The 14,142-nt window shown below is 37.6% G+C and overlaps 1 protein-coding gene across 2 annotated transcripts in view; it reads right to left on the bottom strand.

Annotated features, from left to right (window-relative positions):
- Positions 1-14,142, bottom strand: part of LOC128935365 (ubiquitin-conjugating enzyme E2 E2) — a 200,367-nt gene that overhangs the window by 162,262 nt on the left and 23,963 nt on the right. The window lies entirely within an intron of this gene.

Genomic DNA, 14,142 nt, shown 5'->3' with positions numbered 1-14,142 from the left:
GTAGTTAAATCTGATTAAAGCCCCCTGCTGAGTTAATCAATCTGATAATGTCAGACATTATTAAGGAGGCATACATGATACGGTCACACTGTCTATTATCAGTGGCATGTACACCAGTGCCTTTGTCTTCACAGAGCACTGAAGCTATTTAAAACAGATAAGCATAAAAAGGATAAAAGGCATTATAAACTTTCAGTCTCAAGCATTTGTATGCTAATTCCTGGTAAAATACAGCTATTTAATATAAGATACCTTTATTTATTTTATGGGCTTGGGGAATAACCAAAAATCTGAAAATTTTAGAGCGCTGAAGTGCAGCTCAAGAACCCTTTCCATCTTTCTGGACAATGCAAACACATGTCTGTGTAAGTCAGTTTTTTTGTATTAGAATAAATTCATTTTACAGAAGCTGTTGTCTCAGTTTGAGCTATATTTATTCACAAAAAACACAGGTCTTCCAAACACTACATGCTACTTGACCTACTCAGAAGTCAGCAGACATTACTTCAATGCTGTCAATTACACTAATACACCCTAATGCTGAAATCATTTGCGTTTCAAAGGGAGCTGCTTCTCTTCTGTTTACATTGCATTGAAACGCAAAGCCGTATCTATTTACATTGAGCGGCATTAAGGCTCTGGATTTCAGCGCTATCAGCAGAAGTATCTATCATTAGCTCTAATGCTAATCAGCCCCTCAACAGATGAAGGTGTAACACCTGACCCAGCAAAGTCCCCGAGCAGAGCACGTCAGACACTGCAGAGGACAGAAGGACGCCCCGTGCTGCTGCAGAACAACTCGCAGCACACGTGCAGGGCACCTGGGGGAAAATAAGAGCAAAAGAAATGTGGCCAGCGAAACACAAAACTCTAAGGGATCAGTAACTACAGTCAGCATAAAAGATGGGCTGAGACAAAGTCCTCTACTAGGACTGGTGGAAAAGCAATTTCCACAGTGGCTTAGGACCCAACAAAAGTTGGAGGGTGATCCAAATTCTACCTACAGATTGTTTCCTAGGAGCCCAGTGCTAGAGTCCCAGATAAATACATGTTACAAAATCCATTTGACTGTTCCTGACTTGGAGCAGCACTGTAACATCAGTTATCCACTGCATGCTGCTATCTCTTTTATTGGCATCCCCTATCAAGCTAATGTTAATTCCAGAATGAAATAATCAGTAGCCTACACCTGAGAACCATAAATGTAAGCCAGAGCTACATCTTCTAGCCAAGAAACAGATTGCCTAAATTGTTATTTGTTATGGTGGGTGGGTTTTTCCAGTTGTTTTTTGATTTTAGGGGTTTTTTTGGGGGGGGGGGGCAGGGGATGGATGGACACAAACTACTACACCACAAACCTGAAGACCTGAATATGTAGTTTGGTAAAAATTCTACATAGTATCTTTTTAACTCTCTAGAAGTAGAAATTCTTTAAACTGTTATGTAATGCACGTGCAGTATCATGTGTATTTAGTGGATCCAAGTTCCCTGAAATTTACATCCATAGCTTGTCTAGGAAGAAGAGCTCAGTTTTGATCCAGGGTGACACAGTCTCTACAGACCATGCTGGAATATACCCATATGTTCATGAATATGAGGCGCTTCTCATAACTGCAAATCACAAAAATAGAATTGAACAGCATAATATTTCTTTTTCCACTACTTTTTCTTTTACAAAGTTTTTGTGTCCCACGTTTGTTTCCCAATATTTAACAGGACTTTAATTAAAGCATTTTTCTCCCATTTAAGAATTAAAGAGAAATAAACCAAATTGCTGCTTAATTGATGGATTAACTCTAGTTCAAGAACTGAGATGAAACAGATATTTCCAGTTACAACTGTCAGAGAAAGGTTAAAGCATAAGGTTATTGAAAGATTGCAACTTATGTTCAGCCAAGGACATCTAACCCTTTGCACACTGTCTTTTAAAAGAAAAGGCAGATTTAGCCAAAGTTACTTCTTTGAAGAATAGTAACAAAATTTTCAAAACTTGCTACAATTTAAAAAGAAACAGAAGTGAACCAGTTTTTTAGTTTTATAGAGAATCCTATTTTTCTCTTTCTCTCCTGCCCTCACAACCCCCGAAAGCCCCAAACTGGAGATCAACTGGTAACAATAGGAAACAGACAGTGCCAGTAAGCATCAGCTTATTATGGGTTTGTGCTTCAGGGCTGAGTTCCCCTGGGGATTCTCTAATGTCTAATATGGGTTGTATTTGCATATTAATATTCCCACAGGGCAAAAGAATCTTCTTTATTAGTCATCTGATTTTCAGGAACTTCATATGAGTTCAGTGTCTCTGAACCTTCTTTCCTTCTGTCAGCATTGGCTGAAATCTGGCCACTGAGGGTAGGGGACAGTACTGAGAAGGAAGGAGTAGCAGAAAGGATTGATACACATACACAGGCAAACTGCATGTCACAAGAACATTTACCTAAAAGCACATCATCTGAGCAAGACAATTAAAATTCACACCTCTACACAGACTAAAAGTAGGTACAGAAATCTGGAATTGACAAAACTCCTAAGTTTAACGCCAATAAAACTGTCCCACTCACAATAGAGAGACTTGAATAGCAAGCATAAACTGAAATTCCAATTTCCTTAATAATAATAAACATCTTGCTCTCTCATCTTCCTTCTCCAGAATGTACCAACCCCTACAATATAACACAGTTTTGTTTTGAGTCTTGTTCTACCTTTAAATGTGGTCTATGATAACACCATATTGCTGTATGACTTGGAAGGTATATTAATTCAATTTACCTGACAGCTAAACTATCAACAACTGTAGGTTTGCACATATGCTCAGACACAGGGGAAGTATGCTCTTAAGCCCAGACAAGCTTTTAGGAAAGTATGAGAATTGTGACAGAGGGCACTTTTATCTCCTTGGCTACAGCATACTAACAGGTATGTCATTTACCTGTTGATCCAGGAAGACACTGCACTGTCCTCTTGTCAAAAAGATAGCTGAAGAACTTAGGGAGTAATCACAGTTCTGCACGGATTAATATCCTCCCATCCTTTGACCAAAGAAATCTTGAATCTTGCCTGAATCTTGTCAGGCACTTCACTGACAGCCAAGGACTTTACCAGGAACCAGCCCTGGGACTACAGCCCCTCATACCTTTTCTTAAAATTACTGCCTGCAAAACAACAGCTCTATCAGATGGCTGAAGTTCAAAGACAAACTCCATATCACTTAAAGAATGCCAGTCAGCTCACTGTCCTCCCACAGCACCTGGTATTTGGCAGCCTGAGGCACAGAGCAGGAGAGAAAGTACCATGAAAATTGTCTGCTCGAGCTCTTTCCAAAACAGCAGATCCCTTAATATTGGAGGTACTTCCAAAACTCAGCTCCTTCTTAATATTAAACATATTCCTAAACAGGGACTTCTGCTTATCCAAAGGAAGTCAAGAAGTGCGTTTTGACCCTTTGTGCTGCTTGTGAGCTTATTCACTAGAGAAACTGTTGGAAGAAATTGGCTCTCCTGTTTTCCAGACGATCCGTTGAATATGTGATGAAAGGGAACATGTTGCCCCCTGGCCACTGGCACTCGAAAGGAATAGCTACAAGGATTACAAGTGGGCTTTGGGCCATATGGTGTGTAGGCTTATTGTAGGAATTTAGCATTTTTTAGACTCCTACTTTCCTGTCAAACTGGTTGAAATCAGCCACTGAGCTTCCTCTCTGAAGACTTCGGAAACAACACAGCGATTGTATAATTTTTTGCCATTGAAAAACCAGATTAAAAAATAACATAAAAATAATATAAAAACTAGATATCTGCTCATCATAAAGGAAAGAAGAAGTAGTAGCTATAGGAGGTGCTTTCACAAACTAGGACATTTATTGGAAGCTGCCGCTTTGATAAATGTGAGCTTAGCATTACAGAAATGAGTATATATTACAGCATACAAGCTTACTGCTATGAAGGCTTAAAATAGAGTTCAGAAGCTAAGCCAGTTTAAATACATAGTAGTACTCCATTATCCTTCCAGAGAATGGTACAGAGTACATATGACTGTCATACAAAAACATAATCTTATTTGCTATTTAGTTATTTCTAGAAACCCAATATTATGTTAGGATGTCTGCCAATATTACAAATGGTGTTTTGTGAATGAAACAATATATCAAGTAAAATAATATAGTATTGAGGTCTATACCTGATAAAAGGCTTCTGGCCTCCAGACAGACATACCAGAAATGAATTTATTTTAAATGTACAATGACTATATCTACTCAATATGTTCATGTTTTATTGATACTCAGTCTGGAGAGGATATAAATTGTAAATTGGGATTGTAGACCAAGCTGAATGAGCATAGTCTGGTGTGGAGGGGGGGGGGCATTAAACATGGCACAGTTCCTCATCCACTGATGCCAACACCACAGGCTTGGCAGTTCATTTCAATTGAAAAAGTTTCATGTAGCACTCAGCTTAACAATATTATCTATTAATCTGTACTAGTACCCTGAATTATTTTAATGGACCTTCAATAGCCTACCAAAATACCTTCCCACCCTATCAAAAGGTGAAGTTCAACTCCACAGACCTTCGAATCAAGCTTGTTTTGGATTTAACAGGGGTCTTGCAATATTCCCCAGTGCTCTGCATCCCCCATGGTGAAGGGAGATAGTCAAGCCATCAATTCATTCAGACTACAAAAGGGGTGTACTGGCTGTGCACCGACCTTCTGGCCTCTACTGGGACACACACAGGCACAACTTTATAGCTATGAACATGAATAATTTCTGGAATTAGGCATAAGGTATGCTATGGCCTTATGCAATTGTTTAAGACCAATTTGGCAACTGAAGATTCCTTGGTTAATGTAGGATGTGCAACATGAATGTTGCAGTAGGCAGCTTATAGATGCCAGGCATAAAGAATACTCTCCTCTGAACAGTTTGGCCAAAAAAACCCAAACCAACAAACAAAAAAAGCCCCAACCACGACACCAACCACAAAACAAAGAAAAAAAACCCCACAAACCTAACAAAGGGGAAAAAAACCCAAAGAAAATGAAACCATCCCAAAAATAAACACACATAAATAGAGGCATACATCAACATGAGGGACAGCACAGATCAATTGACATTCATTATATCATTCCCTATTATTGATTGTTGGGAGATGCTCAGGAGAAAAAAATGTCATACAATGGGAAGGAAAGTGGACAGTGATTTAATATCAAACACACACGTAGTTTAATTATACCAGGGAAGACCATATCATGTCCAGACTTGTGAGCACCAAAACAGCAGACCTGACTTGCTATCTCTGTGGTATCCCAGAGAGGCTTTGAGGGAAACAGGCACCCACTGTTCCTAAGAGTGCTGAGAGTGGAGAAAGGGTTGGGAGAAATCAGGAAGCAAGTTTTATGAGTTAGGCTGAAGCTTTGGGCTCAATCTGTATGCTCTGGAGTGTATTGATGAGAGCATAATGAAGAAACTGGTGTACGGAAAAGCTCAAATTTATTTTGAGAGGGATAATTTCTGGATTGAAGAGAGTTGATACTGGTACAGAAGTCATGGGGCAAGGGAATCAAGGGGGAATAATCAATCCATATGCAACCTTTTGGGATATGGAAGAAGCCAAGCTTGCCATGTGTGCATGCAGTGTTTCTCTTTAAATTTATGTGAAAATAACACTAAAAGAGTGTTAGGACTCTTCTATAGACTGTGATTGAATCAGTTCCTGAATCAGTAATAATATATTCTCTCTCAAAGAAAAGGAAGTTTATTTGATTTACAACTACATTATAATATCACTGACAGAACTGGTTGAGGTTAGGGGAAAGGTTGGTATGGCAGAGATAATATTTACCACGTTCCAACCATATTCAAGGGTTTGGTGAACCTTGAAACAAAAGTGACAAAGAAAACCAGAAATTTGCGAGGCAAAACAAATAAGAAATACAGTGGATAGAAATGGTCTATTTCTCTCCCTAGACACATTTAAATAATAAAGAAACATCCAGCAACATCTTGATTATTGGACATCATGATACAGAAAGGCATGCTAGGAATCAAGTACAATCAATCAGAATTCCACTTAGGACTGAAGATGACTGAAGAGTGGAAATGACTCCAAGATGATGAATCATGAACTACAACTAAGGCAAAAAAGAGACAACTAAAAAAAAAAAAAAGGAGACATGCCTATAACTGAGGCAATAAAGAAAAAAAAAATCAAAACAGGCAGTTAGGCAGAATCAGCCAAAGACACTTGTCCTTATGTCAAGCACAGACACAAAGAACAAATGTTATTAGAATACCTTAATTTATTGACCATGGCTTTTAACTACAGAGCATTCATCATAATTATCAGAGTCAAATAAGCCCCTTCTCACCACATGAAATGATTAAATAGTTTGATTTTGCAATGGTAAATACAATGTAAATTTCTTTCAAAGCTCAACTACAAGAAAATTAGGCTCAACGAAATTAAGAAATTAACAAGAGATTCACACACTCTCCATGGAGTAAATAATTAAAGAAATAAAATCAGGAACACTGACACTGGGGCTATGTAACTAGCACTGGTTATTTCAGGGACACAAAGTTTAATAGTTGCCTTCTGAGTGAGTTTTTGGTCCACACACAGCGAGAGGATAAATATGCTGAGTGATAGTCAATAGCTCAAATTCAGTTTGAACCTGTGGTAAAAAAGTGACAAGACTGATAGTAATGTGCCATCCACTCTCATCAGTCACACTTAGTCCTCAGACTTCTATTATCCACAAATCCTGCTATACAATCAAAGAGAGAGAACTACTGAATTATTTATTAAAACTGACACCATCAATTATGATCCCATATAAAAAGTCACCAAGCAGCCATTTAAAGTATTAGAGTGCACATTTTGGTAACCTTTGACCAGGTTAACAACCATTCTGGTTTGGGACTGGGTTGGAAGCTGTTATGTGTTCTATGCCTGGGAAGTTAAATTTGAAAAAGCATCACTTTATGCCAGTACAAAGTGAAGTCTTGTATTTCTGGTCAACAAAATCCTCCAATAATTCATTTTCCTTTTTTTTCTTCCCCTCCCCCATATCACCTTTTGACATAATCTGACAAGCTTGCAGAGGTATACCTAAAGCAACAGCCTTAGAATAGTGTTTCCACGTTGGAAGGCCAGAAACAGTGACCATCATCAATGCCAAAAACCGCAGAAAAATAAACAGGGTACAGGCAGTATATTTTGGCAACCAGCTGGACTCTTATACCAAACTTCTGATGCTTTCGTACAAGAAAGGCATGCAGTTGCCTTTGTCCATTTCAGCACATGAAACCCCTTTCAATTTACACATGATTTTAATGACATGTCTATCACCTTTTAACATCAGTGTTATTAAGTTCATGTTTTCAGAGATGTGAATAGCTATACCACTGCTGTGCAGAAATTCCAAAATACTAACACAACACTGCATTCAGAAGAGTGGGTTACATTCCCAAAACATCCTGTCTAGACAATTATGCAAAACCATGGCCCACTGAGGTATTTCCCAGCATAACTTGGTGGCCCTTGCTCTGAGTAAATACAGCCCAAGCACAGCTATGAAAGTCACTCTTTCAACAGCACCCAGCAGCAATGGGGAAACCTGGAAGCAATCTAATAGAAAAATGATATATAACCCCTCATATATATGCCCAGCATGGAAAGATGCCTAGATTCATGCAGTTTCTGTTTGGGATGGTTTATAAGACAAAGACAGCACCTATACCAGTAAATTAAGCATGCCAGCACTGTCTGCTGGCACTAAGGCCAGCTGGCTCAGAACAGCCTGCCCATACTCCCTCATCCTTCAAAGTATACAACTGCTGGACAGGAGTCTCCTTCAGTCTCCCTTCTCCCAAGGCACGCTCAGAATTTATTCAGGAGAATACTGGTGGATGAAGTGCAAAGCCCTGCCAGATGGCTCCAATAAGTTAGTAGTATTAATAACAACAGTCCAAAAATGCATTCAGGAGTTGATAATTTTATCCATGTAAACCCGAGTGACACATCCAGAGGGCCCATCTTCCCCTTGTAACAAGAAAGGGAAGAACATGAACAAATAAACAGAGAGGTAACTAAAGTGCCTAGAACAAACCACGAAGCACCACAAGGGACGGATAACTTGTTACCAAAAACGTGAAATAGTTAGCTTTCCTAGTACTTAGGAATAAAGAACAGAAGCTATCACAGAAAAAAGATGCTCTCAGCTTCAAGTACTCAAAATATTTTTGTTTGTCTTAATGCTATTGCTATTTTAGGTAATAACGATTACAGGGAGTACTTTTCCCAAATTCTTGCCACTTTTAACCCAGTAAAGTCCCCATGAATAAACTCAGTTTTCTCCCTAATTTTCAACACTTATTGTCAACAAGATTACATGGTTAACATAGTCTCTTTTAGTTTCTGTGGTATGAAAAAGCCACTGCCATGTCACATGCTCTACTACTGGCATTTTTAATGATGAACAGGTTCACTAACCACAAGGTGTAAATAAAGTTTTTGCTTATACATATGACTATTTACCACATGAATATTTATACAAGAACAAACTGGCTGCAGAGGTGCTCTTGTTAAATTTATCCTCTGGATTGGTTACTTAAAATTGGATAACAATTTAGAAGCTATTTTCAAAAGGGTTTTCAGCAATATTTATTTCTTACATGAGGAATCATGCAGCTGTTTAGGAAGGAAAGCATCTCTTTTAAACACTACTTGGATCATCAGCAGCAGGACATCCCTCTCCTACTGTTACTCTTACCTAAAACAATGTTAAAGTTTCTCTGCCTGCTCTTTAATTAATAAACTGTAATTAAATTATAAAATTCCAACTGTAATAATAAAATTACTGGAGCAAACCACTCAAAGTCAGAAGCATTAACTCTTAAGGCTTCTATTTAAGAGAAGCAAAGCTCACAGTATGGAATAGACCAAATTATCCACAAATGAAATTAAAATGCTTTATAAAGTTAATGGACTGCAAGGAACAACTAGGGTTTTTTTTACATATATATATATATTTGAACAAATTGAAGCAAGAAAAACAAAACCCACCAAAATGATGCAACAACTGTATTCCAGTTTGATCAATATACTTAGGCTTAAGGCAAAAATCTTCAAAGAGTCTCTCTGAGATTTGAGGTTAGGTTTTGGTTTGGGGTTTTTTTAAAACAAAAAGGTTTGAAACAGAAGAAACATTGTTTAATGTGCTCATAATTTTTTAAATTTTATTCCTAAACTTCATCAACTTGAAATTTCAACACCAAATTACATGTATATGATATTGACCCATATGCTCTTATTTGACAGACTTCCTGATTATTTTTCAAGTAAAAAATCATCTTTTTTTTTTTTTTTTTTTTTTTTTTAATGCGGTCTATATGCTGAATTAATGTCTCCCAACCTTCTTGCTACACATCCCTCAGATAAATTCTTCTTTGGTGAAAGATGCTTCTATTTTCCATCTCAGGAAAGCTACTTCTGCCTCTCAAGAGTCATCTTCTGAAACTTAGTAAATTTGAAACTTAGTGCATGTGACATGAGTGCAGCGAGCCAATACAGGTCCAGACTTTTTATTTGTGTATTCAACGCTCATTCTCTATGCAACCCACACAGTGCTCAGTGTGTCGTCAGCAAGGCCTTTTTTTGAGGACTGAGTGCCACTGTAAGGCAATTAAAGTTTAAGCGTATAATTTACTCCTTTTTTTGGTTGATCTATTTAGTTACTGCTTTTAGAAGAAAATGAAAGAACCAAAATGTTTACTGCTCTGATAGAAAAGAATATTTTTGAGTAATAAGTGTGGGGGTTATTTAAACTATTTACTACCATCCTGGCATTCCAGGGAGAGAGTGCTAGTGCAGACAGGGATCCTCCTTCATGCAGAGCAGGAGCCACACCACTGCTAATAAAAGAGGCTTGGCACCTCTGCAGGATGGCTCTGAGCTGATCGATCTCTTCCTGTATTTGGGGTTGGATGTGTCTGAGTATGTGAAAAGGGTTATAAATTTAGGAGGTATCTCAGTTGCATTTATTTAGAAAGTCTTAGGGTGCTGGCTGGCTCTTGGTTTTCATTCAAAAGGACACGGAATAAATTAAAAGGACTCCAGTAACTTTTAAATGTGTAAAATAACCCAACTAAATTGTTCTGCATAAAGAAGAGTTCTTCCAGACTGTATATACACTTCAGTAAAACAAGCAAGTGGAAGCACTTAACAGTATTAAACTTTGCTGTTATTAAAAGATAACAGTCAGCCAATTTCATTTATAAGAAGTCTAAATATAAAACAGTACAATCCAGGTGACAAAAGTAGTTGCATGCTGCTCAAATGGAGTGGTTCTGTAAAATTTTTAATCAAAGATTTAATTAGTGAATTTAAATGTCAGGCCAAAAATTAACTCATTTCAAAAAGGGCAAAAGTTGTGCACATCCCTTCCATGGCTTCTCTTAAGTTCAACCTTTAGTTTCAATCAGTTATCTGCAAACACAAGCCATATTCTAATCCAAAAAGAAACACTGCACCTGGTTTATTAAGCTATAACAAAAGCAAAGTTCGCAATGAACACGTTTATCCGTTATATATATACACAGAATGTGAAGCAACCATCACACACTGTCTGTTTCTAAACTGCATCTCACCTTCATTGCTTCAGCCCACAAAAAGGATAGAAAGGGAAACTTAGGTTATATTAATGACCAGCTCAAAAAAATGCTGGACTATTTATGCTTTTCAACAAGAAAAAGGAAACAAGCAACCCAACCCCAAAAACAACAAACAAGTTACAATTTAATTATCACAGAATTCCAGAAACAGCAGAGGTTGACAAGGTCCTATGGCCCAAACTCCCACCTTAAGTAGGGCCACCTCCAGCCAGTTGCCAAGGACTGTGTCCAGACTTTTTTTTAGTATCTCTGGGGATGGAGACCCCACAACCTCCCTGTGTGAGCTGTGGCAATGCTTGGTCAACCTCTCAGTAAAAAAAAAAGTGTTTTCCAATGTTCAGACAGAGCTCATGTGTTTCACTTTGTGCTTGTTGCTTCTTGCCCTGTCACTGGGCACATCTGAAAAAAGTCTGGCTTCACCTTCTTTACACCTTCTTGCTATTTATACTCCATTTGCCTAAGATCTCCCTGAATTTTCTCTTCTCTTCTCTACAGAATTTCATTTTATAGAAGCTGCACAGAATATGCCATCATAAATGATGTTGTACAACATATGTTTATCTTGCCTCCAAAACCACCTTTTGGGTTAAAGTAGAATTCCTGTCCAAGAAAATCACTGAAACCAATAAAATTTGAAGAGGTGAAAAAGTTAGCTACAATTATTTGATATTTCCCCAACACACTACTTTGTTTTTGGACTTTCTGGGTTTTTTTTCTTCAGGAAGAACTAAGGAATAAAGAAACAAAACAGACACCTAGCTGAAGGCTTGCCTATGTAAAAACTTTCACTGGTCAAGAAAAACACATAATTTAAGACTATTTTTAGCTGAAATGGTCAAAAAGTTGAAAGAACATTTAGAAACAAGGTTGCCATTGATTCAGTTTAAACATCAATAGACTTAATATAACCCTAAGACAGAAACTAGAGAATTAAAATCTGGACACATTTTAATTAAAATCAGTCTAAAACTAATTCAACCAATGCATCAACTTTTGCAGCCTGCATATTTAGAAAAAGTTGATGATTCAAGTCACTGCGTCAGGGGTATGAAAGAAGACACAGCAGAAGCTGGGAGAGTGTAAGGCTTGCAAGCCAACTGTTTTGCCAAAGGGTGAGTGAAATGGTGGGCAAAATTAATCTGCAAGCTCAGTGGAAATTTTAGGACTGAATGGTATTTACTCTTGAAAAACAGATATTAAAACACTGTCTCCCCATATATAAGGAGCAAATGTATCTTTTTCTATTTAATGGACAAGCATTTTTCGTTTCTTTTTTGGTTTTATTTTTTGTTTTAAAACTTGCTTCCAACAAATTCAGCAAAGTAAGATTGAAGAGCAGTAACAGCAAATCTTATGCAATTGAGTCTTCACTCCATTACTTATCACACTGCACTGCTGTTTCCAATTCCATTTTGTGTCAATCGATACACAGCCAGAAAGAATGCCTATCTTGTAGCCTTTGTAACTGCTACAGTATAAATGCTGAAGTTACTTACCTGTATCTTTTATAATCATCTGATTAAACATTTTATTGTTCAAAAACAATTGTCTTTCTGCCAGATATTTTTTCCTCTTTTCATATTTGCATAAAGCAAGCTCTAATCAGTTTGGTAGCTTGTACAACATGCAGCATTCACCACACTTCTTCAACACATCCATTCATCCCAGGAAAAAACCCTTTCATGTATTTTTTTCTTAATAACTCAGTGTAAATGGCTACTAAAGTCTGACATTATCAGTGCCCCTTATGATAAGAAAAATGAAAGCATATCCTGAAGTAAATTAATAACCCAGCTAGACAGCTTCTGTAGTTGGACAGTCTCACATCACTGTGCTGCTTACTAATCATGCCCGCGTGTTTTCTCTTTGAAACATCCTTCTGTTGCTGAGCTATAATAAACAAACCATGTATGGGTGATTATGCCACTGCACTAACAATTATGAGTTGGCCCTTTTCCATTTTGCTTGTTAAAATCTGCATTAGTCATGTGGAAAGCTACTAAGTCATACAGACCCTAAAAATGCTACAGGAACGTATGGAAGTGTTTAGGACTGAAAACAAGCCATTTAAGCACTTATGTTTCTTAGCCACAGGACTATAATGCATATGAAATAACAGAATTAACAAACAAGCGGTCTCTTGCCAGTTAAGTAATAAACTGTCCTCCTACAAAGTAATAATATGCAAACATCTTAGCCATGAATTTATGAATTGTCATAAAAAAATCATTCCCTTTACAGAAATCACTAAGGCAAGTTTACTTTTACTTCTTAAAGTCTTGAAAGTAACAACTCTATAATTTTACTGTGCTTTTTTTCAAGGTGCAAATTCTTGGCATATTTATAATATAGTCTGTCTAGTAGAGTTACATCAGTTATTAATTTAGTCCAGAAATTGCATCAAATTAACATCCTAAATAACTAAAAAACTTTAAACAAACAGAACCCACCTACTTCACTGGAATATTAACAACAAAAAAATTGCTGAACATAGATTGCAAGTTTTCATGTGAATTAGGAAAAAGTCAGTTTGACAGTGCAGAAAAGAACAGCAATGCAAGTATAAAGATATATGCAGCTGTATCACAATTAACTAAAAGTTCTCAAGGCTAAGAAACTCCTGCAGCCAATAACTTTCAAACAGCACAGGATGAAAAAACAAATCCTCTCAAGGGGTAGCAGGTGGAATCAAGTGCATGCATTCTACTCAACAGAAATCTTTTGAAATTCACAGTAAAATCTTGAAGACCCTAGGATGAAAGGGGTTATGTAAATTGAATAAAGTCAGTCCCAGTTTTTGGGACAGCCCCATTGCTTTCTGGGATATAGAACTGCATTGTTGCATACAGCTGATCATCTCCCTTAAAAAGCCGTGAAGCTACCAGGAAGACCAAAATAATCCAACCTATATAGCAATATTTGCATATTTCTGCACTGTTTCTTTGGGCGCTGAGCTGCTTGCAATTCCCCAAGCCCAGAGGGAAAAAATCAAAGTTACCTTTAAAACCACCATGAGATACGTGGAGCACAGAAAAACCCTCGGAAGCCACAAGTCCTGGTACAGATTGTAAACCCCTCAGGTGCTCCAGTCAGGTCAGGTCACAGTGCACAAGCTATATATATATGGTAACAGTACAACTGCTACAAGCAACCAGCCACACAGAAGAACTTGAGTTCCACAAAAGAGGAACTCAAGTTAAAAGCATTTCCCTTCAGCCCACACGTAGGGGGAGGAGGAACCCACTCCTTGTAAGTCCTGTAAATACTCGGCATGTCTTTACTACCACGTCCATTAGTGGTACTTCTACATAGCGATGACCTCGTTCTTTAGCACAGTGAATAAACATGAGAGGGAAAAAAAATAAAGTATTTTGGTTGTGTATTTATCAGCATTTGGGCTCATTTAAATACTACTTGAATAACAATTATCTTTCTCAGCTGAGCACAGCATCAGGTTGGCAGACTGTGCTTCA

Source organism: Melozone crissalis, unplaced genomic scaffold, assembly GCF_028551555.1.
Source record: "Melozone crissalis strain CALT ecotype California unplaced genomic scaffold, PUWL_Pcris_2 ptg000016l_1, whole genome shotgun sequence".
NCBI lineage: Eukaryota > Metazoa > Chordata > Aves > Passeriformes > Passerellidae > Melozone > Melozone crissalis.
The sequence above is the reverse complement of the archived record's forward strand: the minus strand, read 5'-3'. Positions and strand labels throughout refer to the sequence as shown.